At 39.9% G+C, this 17,765-nt stretch overlaps 1 long non-coding RNA gene and 1 other non-coding gene across 2 annotated transcripts in view; both read right to left on the bottom strand.

Moving 5' to 3' along the window:
- The window catches only part of LOC136793558 (uncharacterized), a 443,749-nt gene that overhangs the window by 72,452 nt on the left and 353,532 nt on the right, over positions 1 to 17,765 (bottom strand). The window contains exon 3 of the long non-coding RNA XR_010838974.1: positions 8,995 to 9,084. This is a non-coding gene — a long non-coding RNA (uncharacterized lncRNA). The remainder of the gene's footprint in view (positions 1 to 8,994; positions 9,085 to 17,765) is intronic.
- On the bottom strand, positions 10,512 to 10,618 carry LOC131751753 (U6 spliceosomal RNA). Its single transcript, XR_009334311.1, has one exon. It is a non-coding gene; the product is annotated as a U6 spliceosomal RNA (small nuclear RNA).

Below are 17,765 nucleotides of genomic sequence, written 5' to 3'. Positions count from 1 at the left end.
AAACTACAGGCCACTATCTCTGATAAATATAGATGCAAAAATTCTCAACAAAATACATGCAAACAAAATTCATTAGCACATTAAAAGGATCATTCACTATGATACAGTGGGATTTACCCCTGGGATGAAAGGATGTTTCAACATTCACAAGTCAATCAATGTGTTTTATCATATTAATACAGTGAAGGAAAAGAATCATATGATCATCTCAATAGAGCAGAAAGATCATTTGACAAAATTCAATATCCATTCATGATAAAAGCACTTAACAAATTAGGTATAGAAGGAACATATCTCAGTATAATTAAGGCCATATATGAGAAACCCACAGCTAATATCATCCTCAATGAAGGAAGATAGAAAGCTTTTCCTCTAACATCAGGAACAAGACAAGGTTGCCCACTCTCTCACCACTCCTATTCAACATAGTACTGGAAGTTCTAACCAAAGCAATCAGACCGGAAAAAGAAAGAAAATCCATCAGAAATAGAAAGGAAGAAATAAAATTGTCTCTATTTGCAGATGTTATTTTATACATAGAAAATCCCCAAGACTCCACCAAAAGCTGTTATAGTAGTCCCTCCACCCTTATTTGTAGAGGATATGTTCCATGACCCTTAGCAGATGCCTGATGCTTCAGATTGTACTGAACCCTAAGTATACTTATTATGCTTTTTTTTTTTCCTATTCACGTACTAATGGGTGGATTGTGTCTATAGAATGGATACACTGGACAAAGGGCAGGATACTGTCCCAGGTAGGACAGAGAGAGATGGCACAAGACTTCATCACATTACTCAGAGCAGTGCACAATTTATAATTTATGAATTATTTGTTTCTGGAATTTTCCATTTAATATTTAAGACCATGGTTGACTGTGGTTAACTGAAACCACAGAAAGTGATACTGTGAATGAGGAGGGACTACTGTATATCTAATCAAAGGATTCAGTAAAGTTGCAGTATACAAAATTAACTACAAAAATCAGTAATGTTTCTATACACTGAAAATGAAATTTCTGCAGAAGAAATAAAGAAATTGATCCCATTTACAACAGCATCAAAAACAAACAAACAAAAATACTTAGGAATAAATTTAACCAAAGAGGCGAAAGATCTCTACTCTGAAAGTTACAAGGCATTGGTGAAAGAAAACAAAGAAAACACAAAAATGGAAAGGTATACTGGGTTCATGAATTGGAAGAATTAATATTGTTAAAATGTCCATATTACACAAAGCCACCTATGGATTCAATGTAATAATCCCTATTGAGATTCCAATGGCATACTCTGCATAAGTAGAAGAAACGATCCTAAATTATATAGAGAACCACAGAGACCCAGAACAACCAAAGCAATCCTGAAAAAGAACAAAGCAGGAGCCATCACTCTTCTTGATTTCAAGCTATGCTCTTAAGGTATAGAAATCAAAAGAGTATGGTCCTGGATAAAAACAGACAAATAAATCAATGGAACAGGATTGAGAACCCACAAGTAAACCCAAACATACATCAACTAGTATTTGACAAGGAATCCAAGGATTCTCAATGGAAAAAAGACTTTAATAAATAAATGGTCCTCACAATTGGATATTCATATGTCAAAAAATGAAACTCACAAAAATTAGCTCAAAATGGATTAAAGACTTAAATATAAGACCTGAAACTGAAACCATGAAACTCCCAGAAGAAAATATAGGGAAAAAGCTCCTTGACATGGATCTTGGCAATGATTTTTTTGGATATGACTTCTAAAGCACAAGCAACAAAAGCATAAAAAAATCACATATCTTATAAGAGATTAATATCCAAAATATATCAAGAACTCAAATAACATCAGCAAAAATCCAAATAATTCAATTAAAATAGGGTAAAAAAAACTAAACAACATTTTTCTGAAGAATATATGTGAATAGTTCACAGATACATGAAAAGATGCTCACCATCACTAGTAATTAGGGAAATGTCAGTCAAAACCACAGTGAGACATCACCTCATGCCTATTAGAATGTCCATCATCAAAAAGACAAGAGAAAAAAATTGCTTGTGAGGATGTTGAGAAAAAGGAACCCTTGTGCACTGTTAATGGGATTGTAAACTAGTGCAGCTGCTTATGAAAAACAGTATGGAGGATCCTCAAAAGTTAAAAATAAAACTACCATATAATCCAGAAATACCACTTCCGGGAATATGTCCAAAGGAAAAGAAAGCTAACTCAAAAAGATATTTACATCCCCATCTTCATAGCAGCATTATTTACAACAGCCATTACATGGAAGCAACCTAAGTGCCCATTGATGGATAAATGGATTAAGAAATTGTTTTATACATACAATAAAATATTATTCAGCTACAAAATGAGGAAATCCCGTCATTTGCAACAACATGGAAGAAGCTTTAGTGCATTATGCTAAGTGAAATAAGTCAGACAGAGAAAGACAAATATTGTATGGTCTCACTTACATGTAGAATCTAATTAAAATTTTAAGAACTCGTAGCAAAAAAGATGAGATTTATGGCTACCAGAGGCAGGGGTTGGAGGAGTGGGAATTGAAGGAAGGTGGTCAAAACGTACAAACTTCCAGTTATAAGATCCCCCAGTACTAATAAATAAGTACTAGGGATGTAATGTACAATGTGATAATTACAGTCATCACCACTGTATGATATATATATGAAGGTTATTAGGAGAGTAAATCCTAACAGTTCTCATAAAAAAGAGCTATAGCCATGAAAAGACATGTAGGAAACTTAAATGCACATTACTAAGTGAAATAAGCCAATTTGAAAAGGCTACATACTATATGATTCCAACTATATGACTTTCTGGAAAAGTCAAAACTATGGAGACCATAAAAAGATCAGTGATTGCCAGAGGTGGGGGAGAGGCAAGAGCGATACACAGGTGGAGCACAGATAATCTTTAGGGCAGTAAAAATACTTTATATAATATTATAATGATGATTACATGTCATTATATATTTTTCCAAACCCATAGAATGTACGACGGCAAAGTAAACTCTAAGGTAATCAGTAGACTTTGGGTAATAACGATGTGTCAATGTAGGCTTATCATTAATAACAAATGCGCCGTTCTGGTGAGTGATCTTGGTGATCAGGGAGGCTCTTCATGTGTGAAGGAGGAGGGATATGGGAAGTCTCTCACCTTCCTATCTATTTTGTTGTGAACCTAAAGCAACTCGAGAAAAGATGAAGTCTTTAAAAAAAAAAATCCCAATGCCCTGAATAGGATCCTTTTCTTGAGTTTGGTGACTTTGACATTCTAAATATTTCTACTCTTGGCTGGCCCTTGCTGCTATGTTCAATGTTCCTAAGGGCCAGGATTCACTGTTTCAATGTTGAGTGTCCAGCTTCTGCTTGAACTTTGAATAGACATGACTGTGGTTCATGGTAATATCCCATTATGCAGGAGGCTGTGGAAGTGTGAAGGGTTGAGTGGGGGGCAGCCCATGAGAGACACTTTTGTTTTCAGCTTCCAGCTTTCCCAAGGTGCCATTTTCTGTATTTGAGAATAATAGACTGCCAGAAGTGACAAAAATTAAGACTCAGAGAGAGTAAATGACTTGTCCAAGGTCATTCACCAGTGCCAGGATTGGAACTCAAATCTAAGTTTGTTAACTCTCACTATTCTCAATACTAACTCAATGTTAACTCTCAATATTCTCTCTATTGTGGCACCTTTCACTGAGTTTCTTGCATGGTCAATGATGGGAAAGAAAGTAGAACTTGGTGGTCTTAAATATGTATCTCTCTTAATATGTTTTGTCATCAACAGGTTCAAATAATTCTGCTGCTACTATGTGTAGCATCCGAGATAGTATGGTCCTACTCTGTATTCTAAAGGGCCTGGCCAGTCTCCTTCTGTGTACTCCCAAAGCACCTGTGTTTTGTTTTCATCGAGCAGCAATGCACTAAGGTAAGATGGGTCCCTCCTCCAGGCCCAGGAAATGACCCATGATATGTCTGAAGCAATCACAATCATCTCAATGACTGGCTTAGTTTTGGCCAATGAAATATAAAGATAAATCTGTTGAGGACTTGTGGGAAAGAATTTCCTCTCTGACAAGAAAGAAAAAGGCTTCTAATCAAATTCCTTTTTATACCCCAGGCAAGGGAGAGGCAGGGAACCTCTTGTTTACTTCCTGTCTTTTGATATTTTCATGATGATAAGATGCTGTGGGGGGCTTCCCTGGTGGCGCAGTGGTTGAGAATCCGCCTGCTGATGCAGGGCACACGGGTTCGTGCCCTGGTCCGGGAAGGTCCCACATGCTGCGGAGCGGCTGGGCCCGTGAGCCATGGCTGCTGAGCCTGCGCGTCCGGAGCCTGTGGTCCGCAACGGAAGAGGCCACAACAGTGGGAGGCCCGCGTACCGCAAAAAAAAAAAAAAAAAAAAAATGCTGTGACAGCCATATTGTGATCATGAGACAAAATCAAGAGAATTGGAAGGAAGCCACTGCATTGTTGAATTGCTCAACTCGGGAACTCTCTAGTTTCATGCTTCTTTTAATGTGAAATAATAAGACCACTAATTATTTTAAACATTCTACTACCTACAGCGAAAATCATTCAAGCTGATTTTGAAAACTTTCTGGAGGAGAGAGAACCAGGTCTTAAAAGATAGCAAGATTTACATAGGCAGAAAGGAGGTAGGGAGATCTTCTGTTGGAGGACAAGCTAAGGCAAAGGAATGGGAACTAGCTTGGTCCATGTGGCTGGGGGCAAGGGGACTCTCCAGGCTGCCATGGAGAATGTCAACTGGAATAATTGTCTCTTTCTCTGAACTCACAGTATGTACTCTTCATGTGTGTGTATTGATTTGCAAATGTTTATTTGCTTGCAGAATTTTGTCCACACGAGGAGAAAAGTGGTTGGCTCAGGTACCGGACATATGAGAGGATAACGCAGTCTTCTTTCTGTCCTCTTCTTCTTCTTCATCTGCTGGCCAGGCCCCACAGGCTTGTATGGGAGAGCGGCTGCAGGCAGAAGCCAAAACAACTCTTCTCATAGGGTGTTGTGCGAGACTGACCAAAGGCAGTGCTTTGGTTTCCAGGTAACTAGACTCCACAGAGCTATGGCCATGTTGACACTGAGGACAGCATCAGCCAGCTATGGGGGCACCAGACGGTGGTGCATTGGGCCTCATCATCGTCCCCTGGGGGTCCAAGAGCAGCTGTGTGAGGTGAGTGGCTGCTCCCAAGAGATTTCTCTCTGAGCTGCCACAACACGGGCAGAAGCTGTGGGAGAAGGCCTACATGAACCACGCATGAATTCACTTGAGACAGTTCCTGAGACACCGAAATAACAGCACAAGACTCTGAGGGGAATAAAGTCCTTCACTATGCAGTGGGGGCCTGATTCTATGAAATAGTCATCATAGTCAATGTGGCTCTCCTAGAGTCCTCTGGCAAGTGAGGCTAGATCAGGGTTTCTCATGGTCGGCACTATTGATCCTTTGGGCCAGACGATTCTTTGTTGTGAGAGTCATCCTGTGCATTGTGGGATATTTAGCAGCATCCTTGGCTTCTATTCACTAGATTCTAGTAGCACTCTTCTCTTGAGCTGTGACAAGTGAAGACATTTAAAAATCTCAAAATGTGATGAGACATTTTGAGAACCATTGGTCCAGAGAAACATGGGAGGAAGTGTGCCTGTGCATGTGTATGTGTGTGTGTGTGTGTGTGTGTGTGTGTGTATGTATGAGGGGGGGGGAGGGAAAGAGGGAGGGGGGAGAGGGAGAGAGAGAGGATGTGCATGAGAGAGAATATAATGTATCTGTTAGTTATTTACATTTATGTTTGTTGATCATTTAGATTTTCAACTTTTCACTTTAAAAAAGCTTCAGTAAACATTTCCTTAGTTTAATCTTTGTCAACATTTTAAATTATTTTCTTGTGATAAATTCCTAAACAGAACTGCTTGGTGAAAAAGTGGCAAGCTTTAAGGCTTTTTATATATATTGACTAAATGGCCTCTAGAAAGATTTTTCCAATTTAAATTTGACATTTCTTTTTAATCTTTACGGAATTTAGGACCTAGTTTTACACGTGGTAGCTGTGTAATAAGTACTTTGTAGATAGTTGATTGAATGTTGGTTGTGAGTTTCCATCCCTCTTTTTCCAACAACTATCTGGGTGTGTTGGTATATGACACTTCACAACAATTTCTATGTGGGCTGGGTCTGCAGAAGGAGCTTATTGTTATATGGATTATTTCCTGTAGACCCATGCCTTTTTTTTTTTTTGTGGTACGTGGGCCTCTCACCGTTGTGGCCTCTCTCGTTGTGGAGCACAGGTTCCGGACGCGCAGGCTCAGCAGCCATGGCTCACGGGGCCAGCCGCTCCGCGGCATGTGGGATCTTCCCAGACCGGGGTACGATCCCGTGTCCCCTGCATCAGCAGGCGGACTCTCCACCACTGCGCCATCAGGGAAGCCCCGACCCATGCCTTTTGAAGTGTGGTTCCAGAACCCATGGTCTCCACCTGTGAACTTGTTAAAAATGCAAATTCTCTGGTCCCACACCTGGATCTACTTTGTGTTTTAAAATCCTTGCAAGTGCTCTTCTGAAAGCTAAAATTTAAGAATGACTGTCTACAAACAATAAATGCTGGAGAGGCTATAGAGAAAAGGGAACCTTCCTATACTGTTGGTGGGAATGTAAATTGGTACAGCCACTATGGAGAACAGTATGGATGTTCCTTAAAAAACTAAAAATAGAGCTACCATATGATCCAGCACACTGACTCCTGGGCATATATCCAGATAAAACCATAATCTGAAAGGATACATGCACCCCAATGTTTACTGAAGCACTATTTACAATAGCCAAGACATGGAAGCAACCTAAATGCTCATCGACAGAGGAATGGATAAAGAAGATGTGGTACATATATACAATGGAATATTACTCAGCTGTAAAAAAGAATGAAATAATGACATTTGCAGCAACATGGATGGACCTAGAGATTATCACAGGAAGTGAAGTAAGTCAGAGAGAGAAAGACAAATATCATGTGATATCACTTATATGGGGAATCTAATTTTTTAAAAATGATACACATGAACTTATTTACAAAACAGAAACAGACTTACAGATATCGAAAACAAACTTATAGTTACCCAAGGGGAAACATTGGGGGGAGGGATAAATCAGGAGCTTGTGATGAACATACACACACTACTGTATATACGATAGATAACCAACAAGGACCTACTGTATAGCATAGGGAACTCTACTCAGTATTCTGTGATAACCTATATGAGAAAAGAATCTAAAAAAGAATGAACATATGTATATGTGTAACTGAATCACTTTGCTGTAGACCTGAAACTAACACAACATTGTAAATCAACTATACTCCAATAAAATAAAAATAAAAAAAAGAATGATTGCAGCCGACAATAAAAATGAACAAACACTGCTCTCACCAGCATGAAAATTGCTATTTCCTAGACATTCTCTCTATATTGGCATCTCTCAGGTGGGAGTTGGGCAGCCTGCTCTTTGTTCATAAGAGGTTGGGAGCCTTCGCAATCTAAATGCATGTAATGCTATCTAACTCCATCTGGTGCCCTGGTTGGTCTCTGAGTGGCTCTTCCCAGGCCCACACCTTTATATATACTAAGGCCCAACTCAGCCTGCCTGACCGTCCATGGCCTATGAGCCAACAGCTTGGATGATTAAATGAAGAATGATGCTTGCGTGTTCAACCTCATTTGCTGGATTGCTCATTAGATAGATAATGGCCTATCTTGGCCAGATATGAAGTCCACTGTAAGTGAGGTGGCCATCTGTTCAGGGATGGATCTTATTAGTATAATCAGAGACCATGGGGCTCTAGCAGGCACCTTTGCCAGACAGAAGAGCAGCAACGTCCCTGGGGCTGAACTGCATGGGTGGATGTGAGCAGAGTATAGGAGAAGGTGGGGGGTTGCACACACCTTCCAAGGCTGAGTCACTCAGTCCTCCACATGGGACAACCCCAAGGCATCCAGATGCCTTCCCAAAGTGTAGAAGACACAAAGTCAGGAGGTCAATTTAGAAGGGAACTGCTGCAGTTGGCAGAGACTTTGGTGCTTGAACTCACACCTGGTTCCCCTCCTCCTCTGTCAGAAATGAGTTTCTGTACTGACAGCTCCTGACATCTGTAATCCCTGAGGCTTGCAGGAGTGTGTGTGTGTGTGCAGTTCCTTAATTAGACTGCACCATCTCTTATAAGCAGGGGCTGTGCCTGTCACTACATGCTTAGCTTTACTTATAAATGGGGAATTTTAAATGGGACTGACTGCACTCAATGCTCATGCACTAAGGTACCCCATCTTCAGGTTTCCAAGGGAACATTGGGTGGTCCTGCCCACAAGACACAAGCTTCTGAGAAGCTGATTATGTAAGGGATTGAAAAACTTAATGAAAAACAATTAGTCAAAACTCTTCATTGGGGCCTGTTCCAGCTACTGCTTTGTAACTGAGAAGTTTTAAAATGGTGAAATGCATCATTATTTATGTCTGGCATCTTTATCCCAGGTTGATAGCAGCCTATCTGGTGACCAATTCAGAGAGTCAGCAGCTCAAGGAGATGGGGTTAAATTCTAAACAAGCCAGGAAGCTTTACATCCCCTCTGGCTGGGAGGCACCAACTAGTGAAAATAATCCCATCTTATTTAAGCAGCCCAGCTCAGTGAATAAAGCAGCCATTCTAAGGAAATGAGTGCTGGGGTTACAGCAGTAATAGCTGAAGGGGGAGTCAAAATAAAGTGCTCACCATCAGAAAACACATTTGCATGACTGGATGCCTCTGTATCTGTGAGTAGCACAGCTTGGCATGAATGGAATGCGCTGGAATGAAGAAGAATCCTAGGGGTCCTTGCTGACCATAACAAGAGTGAAGGGTGATCAACTGTCCTGGTTTTAGCAATCGAAGTCCGTGTCACTAGAAGTCCCCCGGTCCCTGGCAAACCAAGATGGTGGATCACCCTACCTGGCTTCTGGAGGTCTTGACTCACACTCTCTTCCCAAATAAGTCCTTCAGAGGTGGCTGCATTCCTCATGAGATACATTTTAGGCAGCTCTGGAAAATAAGAAAGCCAAGTCAGCTGTTTTGATCTGAACTTTGCTTCTCCCTATGAAGTGTGTGCTCAGTGTATGAAGATTTTATGTTTTTCCTACCTCTCAGATCTAAGGCCAGGAAGCAGCAGGTATGGTGGTCCTACAGTGGGGCAGCTACTCGTGTTGGAAGTAGAGTCTGCCTCAACACTAGAAGCCAGACTTCCCTAGGTCCCTTGAGGCTTTTCCAGGTGCCTGCCCTTAACTTCTGGGGTTTCAGCAAGAGGTATTGGCTGAGGTGAGGTGTCACAGTGGGGGATGTGTATTATAATGTTTCAAGAAGTTTCGGTGTCTTTCCCACTCAGGTACTTAGGGATGATGAGTCATCTCCCTCATCCCTAGGATTCTGGTCTGGCATGTTTTCCTTTAAGGGCTTATCAATGCCAATTTGGAGTTTTTTGGCTTTTTTTTTTTTTTAACATCTTTATTGGAGTATAACTGTTTTACAATGGTGTGTTAGTTTCTGCTTTACAACAAAGTGAATCAGTTATACATATACATCATTCTGGAGTTTTGACATTGTCTGGCTAGAAAGTCTAAAGTTCTGAAAAGCACTTAGTTCCAGAATATTTGAAAACAGAACAGTAGAATGTGTTGAGAGTATGGTTTCTGGAGTCAGACTTCCTGGGTTTGAATCCCATTTCTTTCCCTTTTTAGTATGTATGACTTTGGGCAAGTTATTCAAATTCTCTGACCTTAGTTTCCTTACCTATAAAACAGGGATAGTAATGGTGTCTTTCTCATAAAGTTGCTGTGAGAATAAAATGAGCTAATTTATAAAACAGTGATTTTTTAAATTAAAAAGATCTCTTCCATTTACCGAGATATAATTGACATTAATGTTTTATAAGTTTAAGGTGTTCAGTGTGTTGATTTGATATACTTATATATTGCAAAATGATTACCACCATAGTGTTAGTTAACACTTCCATCACATCATTACCATTTCTTTTTTGTGATGAGAACATTTAAGACTTACTCCTTAGCAACTTTAAGGTATATAATACAGTGTTATTAATGATAATCACCATGCTGAACATTAGATTCCCTCGAACTTATTCATCTCATTATTTTTTTAGTTCTAAGAAATTTATTTAACTCTTTCCATATGCATATTAAGATAGCATTAGTTTATTACTTACATGAATTTATATTTTATAGATTTATAATATCCACAACTGAATTTGCAAAGCGGTAATTTATAACTCAAATTTAATTTCTACATGATTTACAATAGCCATCAAGATATTAGCGTTACCATAAATATCTGATATAAACTAACAAATTACCAACATAATATAATGCCATAAACTCATTTATTTTAACAATTTGTAATTTATAGTCAAGGTATACTAGAAAATACTGGGATTTTGAGTCTGACAAATGTGGATGAAAAATATGGAATGCTTCACGAATGTGCGTGTCATCCTCGTGCAGGGGCCATGCTAATTTTCTCTGTATCATTCCAATTTTAGTATATGTGCTGCCGAAGAGAGCACCTTATTTATTTTATGATGGACAGTTTGTACCTGTAGCATAAGCCCTGACACTTGGTTTTTCTTTTTGTGATGCAAGTGTCTGACTTAAGCTTTGATTGCCAAGGGAGCCACTTTAAAGAGGCATCCACTTCAAAGACAGCTATCTCTTATAAACACCTTGCCAGCCACATGACTAGATAAAGAGCCAGGCTAAGGTGCCCGCAACTACCCCAGCCTCCTTTGTTTCAGAGCTTTAAAGAAATAACAGCTTTATCGAGACATAATTCACATACTATAAAGTTCACACTTTGAAGTATACAATTCAGTGGTTTTTAGTATATTTACAGAGTTGAGCAACCATCACTGTTATCTATTCCAGAACATTTCTGTCATTCCAAAAAAAAACCCCCATACCTATTAGCAGTCAGTCCCATTCCGTTTCTCCCATCCCCTGGGAATCACTAATTGACTTTAAGTCTCTAGTTATTTGCCTGTTTTGGACATTTCACATAAGTGGAATCATACAATATATGACCTTTTGTGTCTGGCTTCTTTCACTTAGCATAATGTTTTCAAGGTTTGCCCATATTGTAGCATGGGTCAGTATTTACTTCCTTTTTACTTCTGAATACTATTTCACTGTATTGCCAGACCACATTTGTTTATCTACTCATCAACTAAGGAACACCTGAATTGTTGAAAATACTCTTTTAAAATTACACAGCATAAAACAATCCCACATAATGTATATGTGTACTAATAATGACTGCTAATATTTATTGAGCACTTACTATATACCAGGGGTTGTTCTAAATGCTTATATGTTTTACCCCATTTAATGTTCATTTCAAACCTATGAGGGTACTGTCACTGTTATTCCCATTATTTTTATGAGGAAATTAGGAAATAGGGAGATTAAGTAACATATCTCAAGATAAAGAGCTAGTATGTGATTCAAACCTAGGAAGTCTGTCTGCAAAGCCTGCACTTTATTTTTCATTAAAAATTATTATATAATAAAACTGACTTTTTGGGGGGAATATACATTTCTATGAATTGTAACATACACTGCCACAATCAGATAAAGAACTATTCCATAATACCAAAATACTCTTTTATATCCATCTTAACTATTGGAGGAGGTCATTGAGAGGATGTGACAGCTGGTTTCAGAGATCTTGATTGATTTCAATAACTGACCAGTTGGGCTGCTTGTTTATTCTCTTCCCACATTTTAAATTCACCAATAAAAAGAAGGCCCTTGAAACCCTAGATGCCCATACTTGATCCCAATAAAAGCAGAACCCTAGGCCTGCTGCCTCTCTTTCTCTACCCCTGACTTCACTGTGTGGCCCAAGGTGTGCTGTGTAATTTCCAGAACCTTTGAATAATAAACCTTTTTTCCAAAGTTTCCTGTTGGCTATTGCTGAGGGCATCTTACAATCATGATAAGAACCACAAGGGTCCAGCAACAACACTAGTTACTGATAGGTTGAGACCGGCATAAAACACTACTCTTGACAAACATCTCCCCATTTCTCCTACCTCTCAGCCCTTGGTAACCACCACTCTACTCTCTGTTTCTATGAGTTTGGCTTTTTTAGATTCCACATAAGTGTTATCATGCAGCATTTGTCTTTCTCTGACTTATTTCACTTAGCATAATGTTCTCAAGGTCCATTCATATTATCTCAAATAGTAGCATTTCCTTCTTTCTCATAAGTGAATATTTTTCCATTGTATATATGTATACTACAACTTCTTTATCAACTCATCCCTTGAGGGACACTTAGATTGTTTCCATATCTTGGCTACTGTGAATAATGCTCCAGTGAACATGGGAGTGAAGATATCCCTTCAAGATCCTGTTTTCACTTCCTTTGGATACATACCCAGAAGTGGAATCACTGGATCATACGGTGGTAGTTCTATTTTTAATTTCTTGAGAAACCTCCATACTGTATTCCATAGTGGCTGCAATAATTTACTTTCCCACCAACAGTGCACAAGGGTTTCCTTTTCTCCACATCCTCACCAACATTTATCTTCTGCCTTTTCAGGGGCAGCCATTCTAACAGGAATGTGGTGATAGCTCATTGTGGTTTTGACTTGCATTTCTCTGTTGATTAATAATGTTGAGCTTCTTTTCATGTATCTGTTGGCCATTTGTAGGTCTTGTCTTCTTTGGAAAAATGTCTATTCAGTTCCTCTGCCCATTTTTAATCAGATTTTTTCCTGCTATTGAGGTGTATGGAACTTTATTTAGATACTAACCCCTTATTAGATATGATTTGCAAATATTCTCTCCCATTCCACAGGTTTCCTTTTCATTTTGTTAGTGTTCATTTTGTTGAAAAGAAGCATTTATTTTGCTGTACAGAAATTTGATGTAGTTCCACTTATTCATTTTTGCTTTTGTTGCTTGTGCTTTTGGTGTTACATACAATAAAGTTCTGCCAAAACCAATGTCAAGAAGGTTTTTCTTATGTTTTCTTGCAGGAGTTTTATTGTTTCAAGTCTTATGCTTAAGTATTTAATCCATTTCGAGTTAATTTTTGTGAGTGGTGTAAGGGGTTCAATTTCTTTCTTCTACATGTGGTTATCCAATTTTTCCAGCACTATTTATTGAAGAGACTATCCTTCACCCATTGAGTATTCATGGCTTCCTTGGGAAATATTAGTGGACTGTATATACTAGGATTTATTTCTGGTTCTCTCTTCTGGTCCATTGGTCTATATGTCTATTTTTATGCCAGTACCATACTGTTTGGATTACTATAGCTTTGAAATTAGGAAGTGTAATGTTTCCAGTATTTTCTTCTTTCTTATGACTGCTTTGACTACTCAGGGTTTTCTGTGGTTTCATACTAATTTTAGGATCTTTTTTTCTATTTCTGTGAAAAATGCCATTAGAATTTTGATAGGAATTGCATTAACTCTATAGACGGCTTTGGGTAGTATGGCCATTTTTAACAAAATTAATTCTGCCAATCCTTGAGTACAGAAGGGTAAGCTGTGACAAAGTGAGAGAGTGGCAGGGACATATATACACTACCAAATGTAAATTAGATAGCTAGTGGGAAGCTGCCGCAAAGCATAGGGAGATCACCTCTGTGCTTTGTGACCACCTAGAGGGGTGGGATAGGGAGGGTGGGAGAGAGGGTGATGCAAGAGGGAAGAGATATGGAAACATATGTATATGTATAACTGATTCACTTTGTTGTAAAGGAAAAAACTAACACACTACTGTAAAACAGTTATACTCCAATAAAGATGTTAAAAAAATTTTATTTCATTGAAGTAGAGTTGATTTACTATGTTAATTTCTGCTGTACAGCAAAGTGATTCAATTATACACACACACATATACACACACACTTGTGTGTGTGTGTGCATGTGTGTGTGTATTCTTCTCCATTATGGTTTATCACAGGATATTGAATAAAGTTCCTTGTACTTTATTCAGGGAACAGTAGGACCTTGTTGTTTATCCATTATAATATATATATACACACATATATATATATACATATATATATATATAATAGTTTGCTTCTGCTAATCCCAAACTCCCAGTCAATCCCTCCCCTACCCTTATCCTCCCTGGAATAGTAGTTTCTCATGATCTTTGTATTTCTGTGGCATGAGTTGTAATGTCTATTCTTTCATTTCTGATTTTATTTGTCTTTCTTTTCTCTAGTCTAGCTAAAGTTTGTCAATTTTGCTTCTCTTTTCAAAAATCAATTCTTAGTTTCATTAATCTTTTCTGTTGTTCTACTGATCTCTATTTTATTACTGCTTGCTTTCATCTTTGTTATTTCCTTCCTTCTGATAAGTTAGGGTTTAGCCTTATGGGGGTTCTTTTTATCAGAGAATTTTTTTCTCTTGCTGCTTTTAAAATTCTTCACCTTTGATTTTTTTTTTTTTTTTTTTTTCTCAGTACCCGGGTCTCTCACTGTTGTGGCCTCTCCCATTGTGGAGCACAGGCTCTGGACGCACAGGCTCAGCGGCCATGGCTCACGGGCCCAGCCGCTCCACAGCATGTGGAATCTTCCCGGACCGGGGCACGAACCCATGTCCCCTGCATCGGCAGGCGGACTCTCAACCACTGCGCCACCAGGGGAGCCCGCACCTTTGATTTTTGACAGTTTTATTACAATGTTTCTTGGAAAGGATTGTTTTGGATTGAAATTTTGTGGTGACAAATTAGCTTCATGAACTTGGAAATATGTATCTCTCCCCAGATTTGGGTAGTTATTAGCCATTATTTATTTAAATAAGCTTTCTACTAATCTCTCTCTTCCTTCTGGGACCCCAATGATGCAAAATTTTTTTTCTTTTAATGATGTCACATATGTACAGTAGGCTTTCTTTATTCCTTTTGCTCCTCTGACTGGATAATTTCAATTGGTCTGTTTTCTTGTTCACTGATTCTTTCTTCTGATTCATCAAGTCTACTGTTGAAGCTCTGTATTGAATTCTTAGATTCAGTCATTATATTCATCAGCTCCAAGATTTCTGTTTGGTCCTTTTTTATCTCTTTGTTGAACTTCTCATTTAGTTCTTGTACTGTTTTCCTGATATTGTTAAATTGTTTATCTGTGTTCTCTTATATAGCTCTCTGAACATCTTTGGAAAAATCATTTAGAATTCTTTGTTGGGAAATTCCTGGATCTCTACTTCTTTGGGGCCAGTAACTGGAGGCTTACCATATTCCTTTGGTAGAGTCATGTTTTCCTGATTCTTCATGATCCCTATAGCTTTGCTTAGGTGTCTGTACATCTGAAGAAGCAGTCATCTCTTCCAGGCTTTATGGACTGAATTTGGTAAAGGAAGACTTTCACCTACAGGAGGGGGCATCCTGGAGCATGACACCAGGTCCAATGGTACAAAGTGCTACATGTGATGACACTGGGTCCAAGGTGGCATGATGTCCATCAGGCTCAGTCTGCTGAGGTCCACAGCATTGATGAATGTATGGTTCTTGGTGAGGACTGCAGGGAGTCTTCAGTGTCTGCAAGAGCAGGTCCAGCTAGTATGGACTAGGAGGGTAGGCAATGGTGGTGCCCGGAGCTGGTTGTGTGCACACACTTGGCTGTGGGGCCAGCTACAAGTGCCTATGTAGTGGCAGGGTCTGGTTACAGACAAATGTAGTGGTGCATCCCAGGGCAGTCAGAAAGGCCAGGGCAAACTATGGGCTTACTGGAAGTTGTAGGGGCTTTGCTGTCAATGTGCTCACTTGTGACTGCATAGCCGTCCCTCCACAGTCAGGCCCTGCACTGGGGGCCTGTGATAAGAGTTGGGCCAGGGCCATTCAGGTACACAGCTAGAGGGGCTTGTTGCAGGTGAACATGGTAGTGCAGGCCAGGACAGAAAACGGCCTGATCTGGGCCCACTGCAATTGCAGGTGCCCTGGCTGTCAGCATGCCATCCTGTAGCTGCACAGTCTCTCCCAAAGTGTGCTCACAGTAGTGGAGGCTGGTGACAGGTGTCAGGTAAGCAGCATACCAGTACATATCTGGAGGGTGATTCCCAAGCATATGCACAGTGATGGGATTCCTCTGTGGGAGTCTAGGCTGGAGTTTTGTATTTGCATAGCCACAGAGGTCTGGGCTGGCTGCAGGTGCAGTCCCTGGGCTCTAGTAGGGGCAGGAGGGAGGGAGCAGGGAGGTACTCTGGTAGCTGGCATCAATGAACATGAATACCTGTGGGGCAAATTCTGGTGAAATCTGTAAAGGGGGGTCCACATCAGTTGCGCTGACCTCTGGCTTCTTCAGCGGCAAAATCTGCTCAGTTTGTGCACAAAGCAGGTCACTGTGAACCGAAATGGCTCCTCCTATGTGGCTGCTATTGGTAGCCCCTGCTTTTCTTCCTTGGCTCTTCTTTTCTTAGATGGCTCTATATATCTCATCTTTGGCAGTCTTGAGGGTGGGGGTAAAACTGAATTGAGACCTTCATGTGGTACCTGGAAAGGCTGGAGAAGCTTGTTGCTCACCCTGCTCTACTTCTCCCGGCAAGGGGGACTCTTTCTACCTGGGAAGTTCCCTCTTGGCATGGAGCAGTGCTCGCTTGGGGGATGGGATGATTCAGGCAAAATGAAGCTGTCTTTCTTCTCTTTTTGTGTGGATATTCTCAGGGTTTCCTCCCACTGTGTTGCTAAAGTTCCTTAAGCAGACTCCAGAGCTGCTTTTGTTCATGGATAGCTGTCTAATTGTTGATTTTTGTGAGGAAATGAAGGCTGGAGTGATGTCACCTCCAAGAATGTATATAAAATGCTTAGAGCACAGAATGAGTGCTATATAAACATTTGCTCTAACTATTACAATGATTACTGTTAATGTTGCAAGTGGAAAGAGTTTAGCAGACATGGGTCCAAAATATACCTTTACTATTTGATAGCTGTATGGTTTAGGCAATTTATTTCACCTTTCAGGGTCTCGGTTTTCTCATCTGTAATGTGATACCTCATAGGTTTGTTATGAGAACTCAGTGAGATAACTAGTTAAAGTATCCAGCAAAATGTCTGGCACCCTGCTTGCTCAATACATGTTGATACTTTTCCATCAATAGTAAGTTAACAGAGATTTGGTGTCAGAATCATTTAGTCACATTATTCAGGTAATTACATACAAGGCACTAATAGGGATGATCAAAGCTGGTCCTTGGATTGTCATTGCTTCTGGTTGGGTGCAGTACGTGCTAACCGTTAAGCTTGATTAAAATTAACATCCAAGGTCTCTTTGGAACTTCAATGGCAAGGGCTACTGAAAATATTTCTGTGAACCCCGTACCTCCTGAGAATATACAGTCTTACTTAAGAACAAAGTGTATTTTCATAAGAGGCATGGAAATTGTTTACCAGCTCCTGGAGGATTTGGTTACAGCCCCAAGATTGCTTACCAGCCATAAATGAATGCTTTTGTCTCACTGGAGCCAGCTCACTACCATGCAGTATCTACAGGAATGCCAACTAGGGCACTGAGATCTTTCCCCAGATGGTGCCATCACTACTTGCCTGGTTCCAGAACATCGCCTTGTGTCTTCTGTCCCTTTTATCCCCTGCTTACATAGCATGGCCTTACATTCCCCCTGCTTTTTCCCTCTGACACCTTTTCTGGCTCACAAAAGCACATCCCAGCCCTCCCTGACCACACCCTCCCCACACAAG

The sequence above is a fragment of the Kogia breviceps genome, chromosome 2 (genome assembly GCF_026419965.1).
Source record: "Kogia breviceps isolate mKogBre1 chromosome 2, mKogBre1 haplotype 1, whole genome shotgun sequence".
NCBI lineage: Eukaryota > Metazoa > Chordata > Mammalia > Artiodactyla > Physeteridae > Kogia > Kogia breviceps.
This window is presented reverse-complemented; position numbering and strand designations above follow the sequence as displayed.